We start from the raw sequence: 15,368 nt of genomic DNA, 5'->3' as shown, positions 1-15,368 counted from the left end.
GCATGTAGCTGCGAAATACGAAGTTCTTGAGGGTCTTCTCTGCGCCCAGAAAACTTGCATCGCTGTGCCGCAAGATTAAGACTGAAACTGATAATGCCAAGTTAACACAATGCGAAACAAAGAGTGGAAACCCTTTTGTGAAATGTGCTATAGCATCCCGCTGACGTGTGGGAAGGTTTACAGCTGCCAGACAGGCCGATGTATTAATGAACGTCTAATTGAGCACAAACTAGCGGAAGGGTACCGGGTCACATTTGCTGCACCACTGCAAGGGCTGCGGTAAAGAAGAGCAAAGAATTTGTGAAGCAAAGCTCAAAGATGCCAAGATTTTATAAAAAAAGCAAAGATAAGGCTACCCGTGAATTTCTAGAAGCCCACAGGATTAGAAAAAGCGGGAGTGCCTGTGTTAGCACCCCATTGCTTGTCATTCATAAGAATGAAAGTGTGTTTTTAGATAAGTTTCAAAAGAGTTGATTCACTTTATACCCTCCATTGCATTGTCCTTGTCCTCGCACGTGTCATTTACCTGTTTTTGTGTTGCGTTTTGTAGCGATAGCTACATCACGGTAGCATTTCGAGCCTTTAGCGTGGCGGTGCCGCCACCCTGTGGATGCGCTGCCACGCTATCACGTGGTTGGTCACGTGGTTCAGAGCAGCTGCCGGCGGCGCGGCGCGGTGGCTGATCACGTGGTTCGTCACGTGGTTGGTCCCGTGACCAAGTTCCACTCGGTCAGCTGTAGCTATCGCGTCATTCCAGGTTTAACCAGAGATAAACCACCGCCAATTTTTATCTCCCTTCCACCACGGCTTCCTCTTGGCTATATAATAGGCCACACCTGAATTCAGTACAGTTGCAACCTGTCTCGTGTTATTTTTGGTCTCAGTGCTGTCTTTTGTCCGCTTCATCCATTCAAGCTATGCACCAACCTGCCTCAGAACGTGTTCTGCTGCGATCCCCTTTGTATTTCAGTTACGTTTTCCTGCCAGCGCTTTTTCTTTTTTTATCTCCCTATGTTTTTCTGCATGCGCTTTTCTGCCAATTAGTGATGCATCAGGACTTCGTTTTAGTGCGCTAACGCTTACAGTGGTCATTCCCCGCATTTGGCCGTTGTGTGCTGTCTGCTCGTTTGTCTGCAGCCGGTTTTGTGTCAGGCTGCTCACCTGGGCATCACGAATCCATTTACCCACTAGGCTGATCTTCTGTTTTCTTATAATCGCTGCACATCAGCAACCAGGTCCGAAATAGAACAGCTTTGTCAGCGTGGCAAGGAGAGCTTGCGCGGCAGAGGCTGTGTGCTATCGGGCAGTTCTTACGGTTCTGATAGCGTGTGTTGGCTTCAGTTTCCCAATAGAGCGCAGTCGTTTGCATTTCAGGTGCTTGTCTTCGAGGTGCGCGTGTGACAAGGTCATTGCAGCTGTGCCAGTGTTTCAAATCGCTAGAATGTGTGGAAGTGCCGCCTAAGATTAAAACGCCCCTCCGCATTGTGTGAATTGTGGGAATGGCCGCTCCAAAGCAACACCAATACTCCACTGTCGAGAAGGTGGACATTGTGATCGCTTGTGTGAGCGCGCAAATCGACGCGGAGCCGGCATCAAGACTCTATGCTGCCCAACATCCTGGTTGCCGTGTGCCGACTCGTCCCACGTTCGTATCGATATTTTACCGATTTCAGTCTACGGGCTCAGTTCATGTTCAGAAGAGGAAGAGACCAGCGAGCGCAACTGACGATTTTGACAATGATGTTGTCACGTATGTTTTTGTCAGGCCAGAAGCCAGTGTCAGGGAAATCGCTAGTGAAAATAGTGAGCCAGCCCGGCATCAGTTTGAAGGTCACTATCAGGACACAGCTACCACCCCTATCATGTGTGTATTCACCAGGAACTGACCCCGAATGACTTTCAGAAACAGCTCGATTTTTGCAACTGGTGCCTACTTAAATGTGGTGAAGACCCGGAATTCCTGCACAAAGTGCTTTGGACAGGCGAGGCCCGATCTTGCAGGGACTCCAATGTGAACTTGCACAATGCGCATTATTGCTGCGACCAGAACTCACATTGGCTATGCCAGCACAAGGGCCAAGTAAGATGGTCAGCAAATGTTTGGTGTGGCATTTATGATGGCCGTATTGTCGGCCGTTACCTCATCGACGGATACCTCACTGGGAAAAAGTACACAGACTGCGTCCTAAAAGGCTCCTACTCTGAATCTGTATCAGAGCTACCACTGGCCGGGTTGAAAAAAAAAAAAGTGGTTTCAGCATGATGGAGCCCGCGGCATTTTTTTTTTTAGTTCCGCGGTGCAATTCCCTGGAGGGCACCTTTCCTGTATTGGGCGAGGGGGGGGGGGGGTGACAACAGCGTGGCCTCCAAGATCGCCCGATTTGTCACCACTGGATACTTTCTTCTGGGGATATGTTAAGAACGAAGTTTTCAACAGGGAGCCAACGAACCTCGAAGAGCTGAAGGAGCGTATCAAGGTATCAACTGAAAATATTCCCCCAAAGATGCTCATTTCTGCTGCGAATCCATCAAAGACCGCATTCTACTGTGCATTGCAATGGACAGCAAGCATTTTGAACACGTGATGTGAAAACGGCTTTTCATACCATGTACTAGTTCTTTCCTGGAGTGTCCACGTGGGGCTGCAACCAACTAAACCCATAAAAGGTACAAATTTCATTCATTCCTGTTTGTTATAGAACTAGAAAGTGCTAAGCATCTGCTGACAATATTTCCTAATTAAGTACTAGCACTTGTTACAGAACGGGACGAGATGATGCAGGACAAGTCAACCGTATTGAGCCAGCCGGTACGGAGCACCTTAGTGCTGAAATTGCAATGTTTTCAGTTGGAATTTTTTCATCTACGAAGTCGTTCTCATTTATTGCAGCAGTCAAACCGATACCGCACGAAAAAATAGCCGCTTGACAGAAATAGTACAGTGCATGTCGATGTACCGGCACTATTTAACGTTAAACAGTAATCTGCACAATGTCAGAGAAGAGTACCTTTATCCCTTTCGCGAAGCTAGTGCGCAAATAAAAAACCATTAAAATAAAATAAAAAATTAACCAGACAGGCAGAGTGCCAGGTGTGCTTATCAGTGTTCCCAAAAGCGACGGCCGTGTAGCAGACGATCACTATGATTTTCCTTACTGCGAGCGACGACGAAGCAGTCGATTACGCCGGCCGCGGTCTAAGCTGAGCGCCCAGGTTTTCTAGCGAGGGAAGTAAGCACACACGTTTCGAACTGGGCGCTGCATTAATTGCGATGACACGTGACCAGCGGACGCGTCGCATACGCCATACTTCCGGCGCTCCTTGTGCGCTCAGTTTCGGTCGTGTGCGGGAAAAAGCGTCGGATTTCTTCACGCTGCAGAGCTCTACAAATTGAGTTTTTCTTCGTTTCAAAAACTGATATGACATCGTCTTGTTCACTGCATCAAACTCCCAATTAGGACTAACCACCCAGCTATGATAATTAAAAAAATTAAGTAGTGAGTTCTTGTTAATTACCGGGAAAATTAGAGGAGTGCTGCACCATACTGTGTCCGCCGGAGCAGAGAAAAATGATCCTAGACCTATTTTCTTCTTTACTGAACCCAATATTTTCAGTAATTTGTGAAAGTGTTCCCTGTAACACGCTGTGTATGGACATTAACCCATTATCGCTACCCGAACAACTGCCATCCGTGAGCGCTGGATCTGAACACCGGAACCGAAGTGAAAACAGAACTGCTGGCGCACCTAATTCGCATTTTGCCTAACTACGCGAATCGACCATCATCCCCTTTTCTTTTTTTTTTTGCTCTTCAGCTCTCCAGCTCCCTATAGGTAAGCGTAGTACTCTTTGTATAGCGCCAAATATTGCGCGGGGAAATTGCTGATTGGTAATCGATTGAGAATCTTCCTCTATGTGATGAAGATGGTGCCCATGATATCGGTCAAAACGACGTTCGTTTATGCCTGACGACGATACTGAGCTAAAGACGTCGTCGCGGATCCTGAGGCAATGGCCAAGCGTTCTGAACAAATAAGCTTTTATTCCAGTTAAATCAGACGCGCGTTTTTTTCGTGCCTACCATTCTCATCATCATCATCATCATCATCCAAACTACTCCCACTGTGGGACAAAAGCCTCTCCGTTTGTTTTAAGTGTTATGCTGGTCAACTAATTTTTAATAATTAACTTTTTAACTATTAGGGTTAGGCGCCTAATTGTAATTAGAGATTTGTAGCCGGTCGTTAGTCTCAAATTATTTTTTAGAATTTACAAAACGTGATTGGCCTTGGCGCTGTGGCTAGAAAAAATTAAGCTTTTTTGATTATGCTTACGTGCACGGGAAATTTGCTTTGCCTACATGCTTTTCGAAAGCGCATCTATTCTGAGCATGATGTAGGCAAATTTTGTCGAGCGACAGCTCCGAGGATAATTTCGTTTTTGTATTTCTAAAAACTGACATGACTATTACTAACCACCGGTTACAAATCTGTAATTGGAACCAGTTGCCTAGCTATGATAGTTAAAAGTTAATTATCAAAATTAGTTAACAGGCTTACCACTGAAGACAATTCACCGGCTTTCCGGTGTCCACCAACGTTGTAATACTCATAGCAAAAGCCATATTTTTACCCGAAAAAGCCTCCTTTGAAAAATTACTTAAAGTCTTCCCTGAAACAACAGGCATATTATTGGCTGCCAGGCTGCTTTGTAACTGCCATGCCTGTAAACCGCTTTTACGCATGATTCAACGAATCTTGCCGGTCTGACGTTATATTATTCGCATAAGTATTCATTACTGAAGTTAGCTTGCCAAATGTAAGTGAAGAAAGGGGCTTTCGATGGCGGTGTAGGAAGCTCCTGGTACCTCTTTCTCATTTTGTGCCTGAAATAGCAACGAAATACGTAGAGGAAGCAAATGAATTTGTGGCATTCACAGCGAGCTTTAATGGCTGCTGTGCATGCATGGTGTTCCCATGAAAAAAAAAAGTTATCGTTTAAGTCGAAACGCACGGAACCTACGAGTTGAACGGATAAAAGCGTAGAGCTGCGAGGCTTTACGCAAAAAGCGGAGCCCTTGACGCTGTTCGTCTCACTTGGCTCGCATTATTAACTACGCAAGCCAAGTTCCTAACGAGCGGAGAAGCACAATGACCGGCATGCTGTGATGCGTATAAATACCAAGTATTCTTCGTAATGTCTCTATTGAAAGAGGGCCATCACAAAGGAATGACGGTGCGCACGCGCGACGACAGCCACTGCTCCTGAAAAGTCCTGGGCGCCCGCAGGCCGAGGAAGAGGTATTTAGCACAGCCTTCAACGGGCCGTAGCCTTCAACATGTCACGGGGCAGACAGTTCGTCGATGGAACGAGCAACGCCTGAGAAAGCTCTCCCATTTTATAACAAGTGCACACACGACGCAATGAGCGCCGCAACAAGGGCCGTCAAGCGGCTGACCGCGTCTATCCTCCTTCTTTTGCTCGCCTCCTGTTTGTTGCACAAAGCCAAACAACGCGTCTATGATTAGTTGCAGTCGTCGGCAAGCCGCCAAATGGGAGCATCGCCTTTTGTGCGACGCGGCCGTGGCGGGAGCGGCCAATTACGAAGTGGCAAGGGAGGGGAGCAAGGCTGCTGCCCCTTCAAGAAGGTGAGCGCGCCAGGACGAGTCACCTCCGGTGTGTGACATCCAAAGCTACTACGACTCCTGAGCGAGCCGTGACAATTGGCAGCTCGGGAAAGACGTCTCAAGAGAGGGCGACCGCGGCACTGAGGACGGACGAAAGGCCAACAGAGCAAAGAGAGAGGCGGGAGTATAAGCAGCACCGCGAACGCGGCCTGGCATGCATGCAGGCACGCATGTCTACAGCACGGACAGACGACGCGGGACGAAGAACGCTTGCAGCTGTCTTGTAGACACACCGCATCGGGCGGGCCGCGAAACGCAGACGGGCCGCAAATAACGCGATTTGAAAGCCGTATACAGAGGATATTTCAAATCACGCAGGAGCTTAAAACGTCGACAGCAGTTTGGCCCGCCACGAACGAGATGATGGGGAAGAGAGGAGGGGTGCGAATCGGGTGCCGTAGGTGCCCTCAAAGCACGCGATCCATCATTCCATCGCGAGGCACTGTCAGGACTGGCCCGGTAAGCGCGCGCCCAGGAATTCCACCAGGATGGATCGGCCCTGGGGGCTGTCGTGTTTGCTCTCTCGGCTCGTTGCTCTCGGGTGAGGGGAATAACTCCACGGGAGGAGGGGTACACTAGACAAGCGACAAAGTGATCTTGAAGCAAACTGGAGGCGAACGAAAGTCGGCAAAAGCGGTGGAAACCCAGCGCGATTTGTGTTATTAGAAATCGAAGGCGCCCCGCTAATCATGACGGAGCAGTGCAAAAAAGTATGTACGAGAAGGAGGAGGGGAAGTCCCTCTCAAGAGCGGTGGCCTTGTAGCGCCTGCGGCAGCGTGCAGCGCCCGCCTGGTGGAGGGCTCTGCACTCGAGCGGTGACAGCGCTCTCCAAGCACCGTGGTCGTGGGTGGTGAAGATTTACACCTTATGGCTGTTAATCTGCGCAGCTTTCAAAGCGCATTTACTTTCTATATATATTGTCACGGACTAGGAGGCGACGAACTGTGCAGTGACGCTGGCCGAAGCGCTCGCGCCAGGCCGTCCGCCATTAAATCGTGCAATCACCATCTGTTACATTCTGATTTCATGGGCCACGTAACATTTGGTGGAGGTGCTGAGACCTTTCATCATCCCGGTGCTTTGGAGCGTGCTGTCCACTCGTGGCTTCTCACCTCCCGGCGTTTTCCCAGCCTGCCAGGTATGCCTCGACGCCGCCTCGCCCCAAGCCCTGACCAGAAGACACGACGACCGCCGCCACTGATCCAAGACCACCGCCACTGACCTGAGGCCCCGCTGACAACCCACATATGGGAATCCAGAAGACACGACGACCTAAGACCCCACTGATCCGAGATCTCCGCCACTGACTCTTGAGACCCCACTGCACACCCACCCACTCATGAGAACACAGCACCCCATCCCCTGCCGTTCGGTGCGTCCACGGGCCTCGGTGCTGGCTTCCGGCGACCAGTGGCTCTCCAGTCTTCGTGGACGTGGCTTCACTCGCTCATTATTTGCCCATCTCTTTCATCGTTACGGCAAGCCATAGTCACGACATGCGTTTCATCGTCACTGCCATTCTTCTAGTTCGCGCGATCGGGAGGGTCGCTGGGGGGCCCCAGGTCGTGCCACTGACTGACGCGGGCGGGAGCGATCGCGCCAGGCCGTCCGCCATGCATTCACCATGTGTCCTGTTCTGATTTCATTGTCTTGCCGCCACGCAACGATATGAATAGTCATGAAGAGGAAGAAAGTTTTTTTCCCTCTTTCCCGAAAGAAGTCAAGATCGAAGTAAGCAGCGGAGGGCATCACAAGTGCTGAGAAATAGCGCGTGAAAAGGGGCCGCGCTAGACACTCCCCCAATGGAACGAGCCTTTTCAAACTGGACGCGCAGTTCTCTTCGAGGTGCCAAGCTTTGATAGACGTAAAGGCGGAAGCCGCTATAACAGCAGGGATATTACTGTGCGCGCTAAGCAACATTGACGCTGTTTCACCGAAAAGTGCTGTCATATTTAACAAAAATTGTTTTCTTCTTTTTTTATTTAAAAGGACCATTTCGTCGGCGCAGTATTTTCAACGGTAATGGACATGAAAAGACAATTAAGACGGTACTAACAACAAACTGCAGCAGGGATTAAGCAACGACAACGAAGGGACATAGACAAGGATGATGCGGCAGAACCGTCCTTGTCTGTCTGTCCCTTCGCTTTCGTTGTTTATCCTCGGCTACTGTTTATAAATAATGTTCCAACCAGCTCAGCAATCCACCTTATTAAAGCTAAGACGTATTTAACATAGCAAGATAATTAACTGTGTTATGTTGGGTTTAATGGCACATAGGCAGCTAAGGCCATCATGCGCCAAAATTTTTCTGCGGAATTTTATAAAAATGTAGAAAGTGATCGGTAATGTAGAGGGCCTAAGAAGTTTGTGCTACCTAGTAATAACAGCGGAACAAAAATTTAGAAATGGCTAACGATAAAACTTTAAAGAAGGTCAAATAGCCTCAGCAGCTGTCCTTGGCTGGGCAAGGATCTCGGGACTCCCAACCTATCAAATAAAAACCTCAGCATTCTTCTCAGGAATGAGAAAATGGCTGAGGTGTATCATATAAAAAAAAGGGAACCAGTAGATCAAAATTTAGTTTTAAAGACCGCCTGTTTTATTTAATACGCTAAAAAGAGAAGATAAGTTAACAATTGCATTATCACCTAAGAGCAGTGTTGCTTGAAAAGGAATATTTTCATTATGAAATTGAGTAAAGTAGTTTTTCCTAGTTTTACTAGTCTTGCGCAATAGAATAAAAAATTATTGTAATTGTAAAAATTCATTGTAAGAAATTAATGTAATTAGTTCATTGATTAATTAAAGAAATGAAAAAAAATGATGTCCTAGAAAGCGCGTTCAAATGTATCATAATGCTGAGAATGAAAAAACGAATTCTTGATGATGATAATTAAGAAAATTTAGAGTGTGTATTTGATCAATCAGTTAATTGAAACAATGAAAAAGCGTTCAAAGGTGTTTCCAGCGGGCAAGGCGTCGCGCCGAACGGGCGATGGCGTTCCGTGGACTCCCTGGCAGTGTGGCAACACGCTGTCGCGTTCCACTCTTAAAGGCGAAGCTTAAGAGCCCTCCAATTTTTTTACGCATGGAATGTATACGCGACTCCCCGTAGGGGTGTCTGCTACATGCATATGTTGGTGAGTGGCGACACCACGGGTTCCTGAGCACCCGCAGGGGCGTCCCCGCAGAGGTATGATGGTCAGCAGTGCGTGACCACGGACCCGAGCATTAGCCGTGCGTAACTCAGCCGTGTCCGGGAAAAAGGGGATCCTGACGGTTGAGTCGATGCCGAACAGTTGGACCTTTTTTGGCGCCTCGGCGGAGACAACGCACCACTTTGGCCCCAGCTTCCTGTAGACGGCACCTCCGGCCTGACCCGACCGGGGAAATCGGCAGTTGCCTTTTCCTGTCCTCCCCTCCATCTTTCACTTTCCTACCTCTTTCTCACAACTCTCCTGTCTCCTCCTCCCTTCTTGGTTTTTCCTTTTTTCCTGGCGGCGAGGGTTAACCTTGTGTGGCGAACTACCCTGAGTTACATGATATTGGGATATAATTGGGGTGTACAACTGGCGAGGGCAGGACTTGCATACAAGTTCCTGCCCCGTATCCTCGTTGGTCTCTCTGGTGGGTGGCTGGCATCACGGCCGAAGAGCACGTGCATTCTATGGTTCCCAATCCCCCACAAAACGATCGCCCTCAGAAAAGAGTACAGACCGTAGTAACGGCTCAGTTCATTACCAAAAAAACAAGAAACATTTCCGAAGTTTCATATCATACACAGTGAAAAAGCAGAAAAGCCAGCCAGAAAAATTCCCCCTTCTCTAAATCTCTGACTGAAAACTTGGGCCTTCACTACAAAGTAACACAACGAGCCAGCGGCGACATACTCCTCCAGGTCCGCGACCAAGCACAATATTCGAAACTCGCAAATTTAAGAAACTTTGGAAGCATTGCTGTCTCAGTTAGTGTGCATCGATCGCTGAACACAGTCAAAGGAGTCATTTCAGGATGCAATTTCTTGAATCTGACCGAAGAAGAAATGTTGGAAGGCCCAAAGCGTCACTGAAGTCCGCCGAATAAACATCCGTAAAGATAACAAGCGAATACCCACGAAGCACATAGTCCTGACTTCTGCCTCCGGCCAGCCCGCAGAATCCATAGATGTAGGATGTCGGAAAGTAACTGTACGACCCCTCGTCCCAAGACCTCGAGGCTGCTTCAACTGTCAAAAGTTTGGCCATGGCTCTCATAGTTGCCGCGGCTGCAAAACCTGTGTCAAATCCTGAATCAGAGAATTATAACTCTGCACTACATTGCGCAAACCGTGAGGGGGACCACCCTGTGTACTGGAGGTCATGTCCGACCTGGAAGAAAGAAAAGGAGATAATAACCAAAACACAAAACAAAATATAACTTTCGAAAAAGCACGTCAACGATTCAGACAAATACAAGGCACATCCCTGTTTACAGCAAGAACAAATTTTGCCGATGTGGTGCGATAGGGTGGTGCATCACACCGGCCTTCGGCACCTGCCCAGGCCACACACAGTGAGCCTATGCAGGGTTATCCGCGCCCCGGGCAGACGCAGCGCAGGCTGCCCTGCCAGTGCTAAAACAGGGAGCGCCGGCCTACGGGTCGGCACCCCGCCTTGGCCTGTCTACATCGCTGCGCGAAGTCTGACCTAGAACCCCTCAGCTACCAAAACTGTCACAAAAGTACACTGAGCTCCAAGATCGCTCTACACGGCTTTCCGAAAGCCTTGGCATGTCTACATCGCTGCGCGAAGCCTGACCTATAGAACCCCTGAGATACCAAAGCTGTCAGAACAGTACATTGAGCTCAAAGCTCGCTCTACACGGCTTTCCGAAAGCCGTGGCCTGTTTAATCGCTGTGCGAAGCCTGACCTATAGAACCTCTGAGCTACCAAAGCTGTCACAAAAGCACACTGAGCTCGAAGCTCGATCTACACGGCGTTCCGAAAGCCGTGGCCTGTTTACATCCTTGCGCAAAGCCTCACCTATAGAACCCCTGAGCTACCAAAACTGTCACAAAAGTACACTGAGCTCCAAGCTCGCTCTACACGGCTTTCCGAAAGCCTTGACGTGTCTACATCGCTGCGCGAAGCCTGACCTATAGAACCCCTGAGATACCAAAGCTGTCAGAACAGTACATTGAGCTCAAAGCTCGCTCTACGCGGCTTTCCGAAAGCCGTGGGCTGTTTAATCGCTGTGCGAAGCCTGACCTATAGAACCTCTGAGCTACCAAAGCTGTCACAAAAGCACACTGAGCTCGAAGCTCGATCTACACGGCGTTCCGAAAGCCGTGGCCTGTTTACATCCTTGCGCAGAGCCTCACCTATAGAACCCCTGAGCTACCAAAACTGTCACAAAAGTACACTGAGCTCCAAGCTCGCTCTACACGGCTTTCCGAAAGCCTTGGCGTGTCTACATCGCTGCGCGAAGCCTGATCTATAGAACCCCTGAGATACCAAAGCTGTCAGAACAGTACATTGAGCTCAAAGCTCGCTCTACACGGCTTTCCGAAAGCCGTGGGCTGTTTAATCGCTGTGCGAAGCCTGACCTATAGAACCTCTGAGCTACCAAAGCTGTCACAAAAGCACACTGAGCTCGAAGCTCGATCTACACGGCGTTCCGAAAGCCGTGGCCTGTTTACATCCTTGCGCAGAGCCTCACCTATAGAACCCCTGAGCTACCAAAACTGTCACAAAAGTACACTGAGCTCCAAGCTCGCTCTACACGGCTTTCCGAAAGCCTTGGCGTGTCTACATCGCTGCGCGAAGCCTGACCTATAGAACCCCTGAGATACCAAAGCTGTCAGAACAGTACATTGAGCTCAAAGCTCGCTCTACACGGCTTTCCGAAAGCCGTGGCCTGTTTAATCGCTGTGCGAAGCCTGACCTATAGAACCCCTGAGCTACCAAAACTTTCACAAAAGCACACTGAGCTCGAAGCTCGATCTACACGGCGTTCCGAAAGCCGTGGCCTGTTTACATCCTTGCGCAAAGCCTCACCTATAGAACCCCTGAGCTACCAAAACTGTCACAAAGGTACACTGAGCTCCAAGCTCGCTCTACACGGCTTTCCGAAAGCCTTGGCGTGTCTTCATCGCTGCGCGAAGCCTGACCTATAGAACCCCTGAGATACCGAAGCTGTCAGAACAGTACATTGAGCTCAAAGCTCGCTGTACACGGCTTTCCGAAAGCCGTGGCCTGTTTAATCGCTGTGCGAAGCCTGACCTATAGAACCCCTGAGCTACCAAAGCTGTCACAAAAGCACACTGAGCTCGAAGCTCGATCTACACGGCGTTCCGAAAGCCGTGGCCTGTTTACATCCTTGCGCAAAGCCTCACCTATAGAACCCCTGAGCTACCAAAACTGTCACAAAAGTACACTGAGCTCCAAGCTCGCTCTACACGGCTTTCCGAAAGCCTTGGCTTGTCTACATCGCTGCGCGAAGCCTGACCTATAGAACCCCTGAGATACCGAAGCTGTCAGAACAGTACATTGAGGTCAAAGCTCGCTCTGCACGGCTTTCCGAAAGCCGCGGCCTGTTTAATCGCTGCGCGAAGCCTGACCTATAGAACCCCTGAGATACCAAAGCTGTCAGAACAGTACATTGAGCTCAAAGCTCGCTCTACACGGCTTTCCGAAAGCCTTGGCGTGTCTACATCGCTGCGCGAAGCCTGACCTATAGAACCCCTGAGCTACCAAAACTGTCACAAAAGCACACTGAGCTCGAAGCTCGCTCTACACGGCTTTCCGAAAGCCGTGGCCTATTTGCATCGCAGCGCGAAACCTGACCTACAGAACCCCTGAGCTACCAAAGCTGGCACAAAAGCACGCTTACAAAAGGCTCAGCCCTCTACACAACTCGACTCCAGAGAATTGGAATGTTCCCCACCTACGAACCAATTATGGTCAACGAATGCTATGCCACTGGTTGCCCAATCTACTCAGTGATATATAGCCGATGGGATATTGATGCCCTGCTAGAAACTGTTCTTCGTTTGTCTTGCTAGAAATTAGGATGAAATTTTTTGCACTCATGGCTGTGTACTGTCATAAGCTCTGTACTGTCATGCATTCGGTATCAAATTTGATAATTGATGTATTAGTTTCACTTTGGCGTTTTTCTTTGTTTCTTATTTTCCTTGTTCGAAGTATTCCTTTCCGCCCTGCTGCAGCGATCGTAATAGAATTTGGGGCCAGTCAAGGTATACCTCTGAGCAGATTTTTTGCCTCGTTTGCCCCGCAATCACTATACCTCCTGGTTTGCCGAAATAAATCAAATGAAATGAAATTTGACACCACATGGTTCTAAAATCCTTCAATGTGGTATAATGACCGGCTGCGCTGTATTCCGCCGAACCGTATTCATCAGGCAGTAGTTAAGCTTCTCCGCTTTTCTTCCTCAGTGTCCTATTTCTGGTCAAAGTCAAGGCGGAAAAAAAGAAGTTCGAGATTTGAAGTCAAATGTTCGCCTTAATGTGGGAGTCTTTTGGATGCTATAGGCTCAACGTTTGAGAGGACGCCAAGATTGCTTTAAGGAGCCACCAGAAACTCTCTTGAAAAAAAAAAAAGGAAATGCTCTATACAGCGCGAATGGGCCAGCCAAAAGTGGTTCTGCTCCTAATCCGAGCGGTCCGCTTGCATTAACATGTTCTAGAGACACTTCTTTTTTATTTCTAGAATCGAAGTTACAATGCAAGGCCAAACCGGCACGCCGCGAGTGGTCGGCGGCGCCTGCTTTGACGGTGATGACAGCCGCCGCTTCCCGTACACAGCCACGTACGCTGCCACCCAACGCCCTGCGGAGTCAGCGGCCGCCACTCGCCTGCTGTCTGCGTCCCTCCTCGCTCTCCAAATTCTTCGCACCGTTGGGACAGAGGCTCGAACGAGCGGCGAGTCGATGCGAACACTCTTGGGGCTCCGTGTCCACAGTCCCGGTGGCAGAGATCGGCGGTGCACATGGGAGCGTGAAGAACACGTGTAATTTCATACAAGGTGTGCACAAGGAAGGGGCCCGACACCGCGAGAGAGCTACGAGCAGCGGGCCTCGTGAAAGAGCGCTCCCTAATAATATCAACAATCTTTACTTTCTAGTCTTCTGGGGAGCCGTTTTGGGCGACACCTCCCCTACCGCTCTCCACCGTCTCGTTTACACGTGTACGCACAGCCATAATACCTCTCGCGAGAAGAAAGCTTGTTCGCTTCTTTGCGAAGAGATGGGAGGCACAAAACGAGCGTGCACTCTCTGCTCACACTTGCACGCGCGCGGATAACAGCCGACCGGGATCGCATGCCCGCCTCGAAGCCGCGAATGTCAAACGCCGAAGAAAAGATGCGGGCGAGAGTGAGGCACACACGGCTGCTTGAGGAGGTAGATTTATTCATTCGTTATTTTCCTCTTCCTGCACCGCGGCTCCACCTTCCTCAAAAGAAGGAGAAGGGGATGTCCCAGCGCTGTGTTTGGTCGAGCAAGGGCGTCAAGTGACACGTGAAAAGGCGAGAGCGGCGGCTGGCTTAAATGGAGGAGACCCTTGAATGCGCGTCTTCTCACAAAGCGAGCTGGGCAGAATATTTTTAGGAGCGGCGACGTAAAAGGGATTCTGGAGCCGCGGAGCTGTTGTCCTCTATTGCTGTGTCCTCTATTGCTGCGCCGCTGCCCCTTGTTGACTCTTTGTGCGCGAACTGTTCAAGAGAGGCGCGCCGGTCAGGGGAGACTCGAGAGACTTAACGCGTCAGGCATCCTCAAGCACACGGGGCGGGGAAGGCAAGAAGCCGTGTCGGGGAACATTGATATCCTTTTGTGCCCCGCCCACTTGAGGCTGCTCTCTTTTCATGGGCCGTTCTTCTCTTCCTGTTTCCTTTTCGTTTGCTGACTTCTGTGACATGTATAATAGCAAGGGCTTGTTTTGTGTTAGCAGCCTCTCCTGCGTATTGCCGAAAGCAGATTTGAAAAACAAACAAACAAAGCTTCTCCTTCCTGGCCATAAATGATTGCGCTTTAATGCAGGTGTTTACAGCACGCATCGTGTTTTACATTGTTGGCACATAGCCGTATCGTGCGGCGACTTTCACCTTACTTATAAAGGCGTTGTTCGTCTAAGATTGTCTGAGCGTACGTTGCATGTATTGCGTTCAAAGCGAAGAAAAGAGTCACTGCCAGGTGCTGCCAGCCATTTCTTTATGAAGATTGTTTGTCAGCATAATGGCGACAAGCTGATCCTCTTGTCAGGAAGGTGTACACACTGGGTATTGCCGAATTTGTTGACTGCATCATTCTGAAATTGAAATAGGAACTCAGTTTTAGAGGAAAGGAAGTGGCGCAGTACCTGTCTCACATATCGGAGGACACCTGAACCGCGCCGTAAGGGAAGGGATAAAGCAGGCAGTGAAAGAAGAAAGGGAGAAAGAGGTGCCGTAGAGGAGGTCTCCAGAATAATTTCGACCACCTGGGGATCTCTGACGTGCACTGACGTCGCACAGCACACGGACGCCTCTGCGTTTGGCCTCCATCGAAGAACGGCCGCCGCGGTCGGATTCGAACCAGGGTACTCCGGCTCAGTAGACGAGCGCCTTAACCACTGAGCCACCGCGGCGGGTACATCATTCTTGCTGTCACCCAACTCCTGCCGATCTATCAGCTCCCTA

The sequence above is a fragment of the Amblyomma americanum genome, chromosome 3 (genome assembly GCF_052857255.1).
Source record: "Amblyomma americanum isolate KBUSLIRL-KWMA chromosome 3, ASM5285725v1, whole genome shotgun sequence".
Classification (NCBI taxonomy): Eukaryota; Metazoa; Arthropoda; class Arachnida; order Ixodida; family Ixodidae; genus Amblyomma; species Amblyomma americanum.
This window is presented reverse-complemented; position numbering follows the sequence as displayed.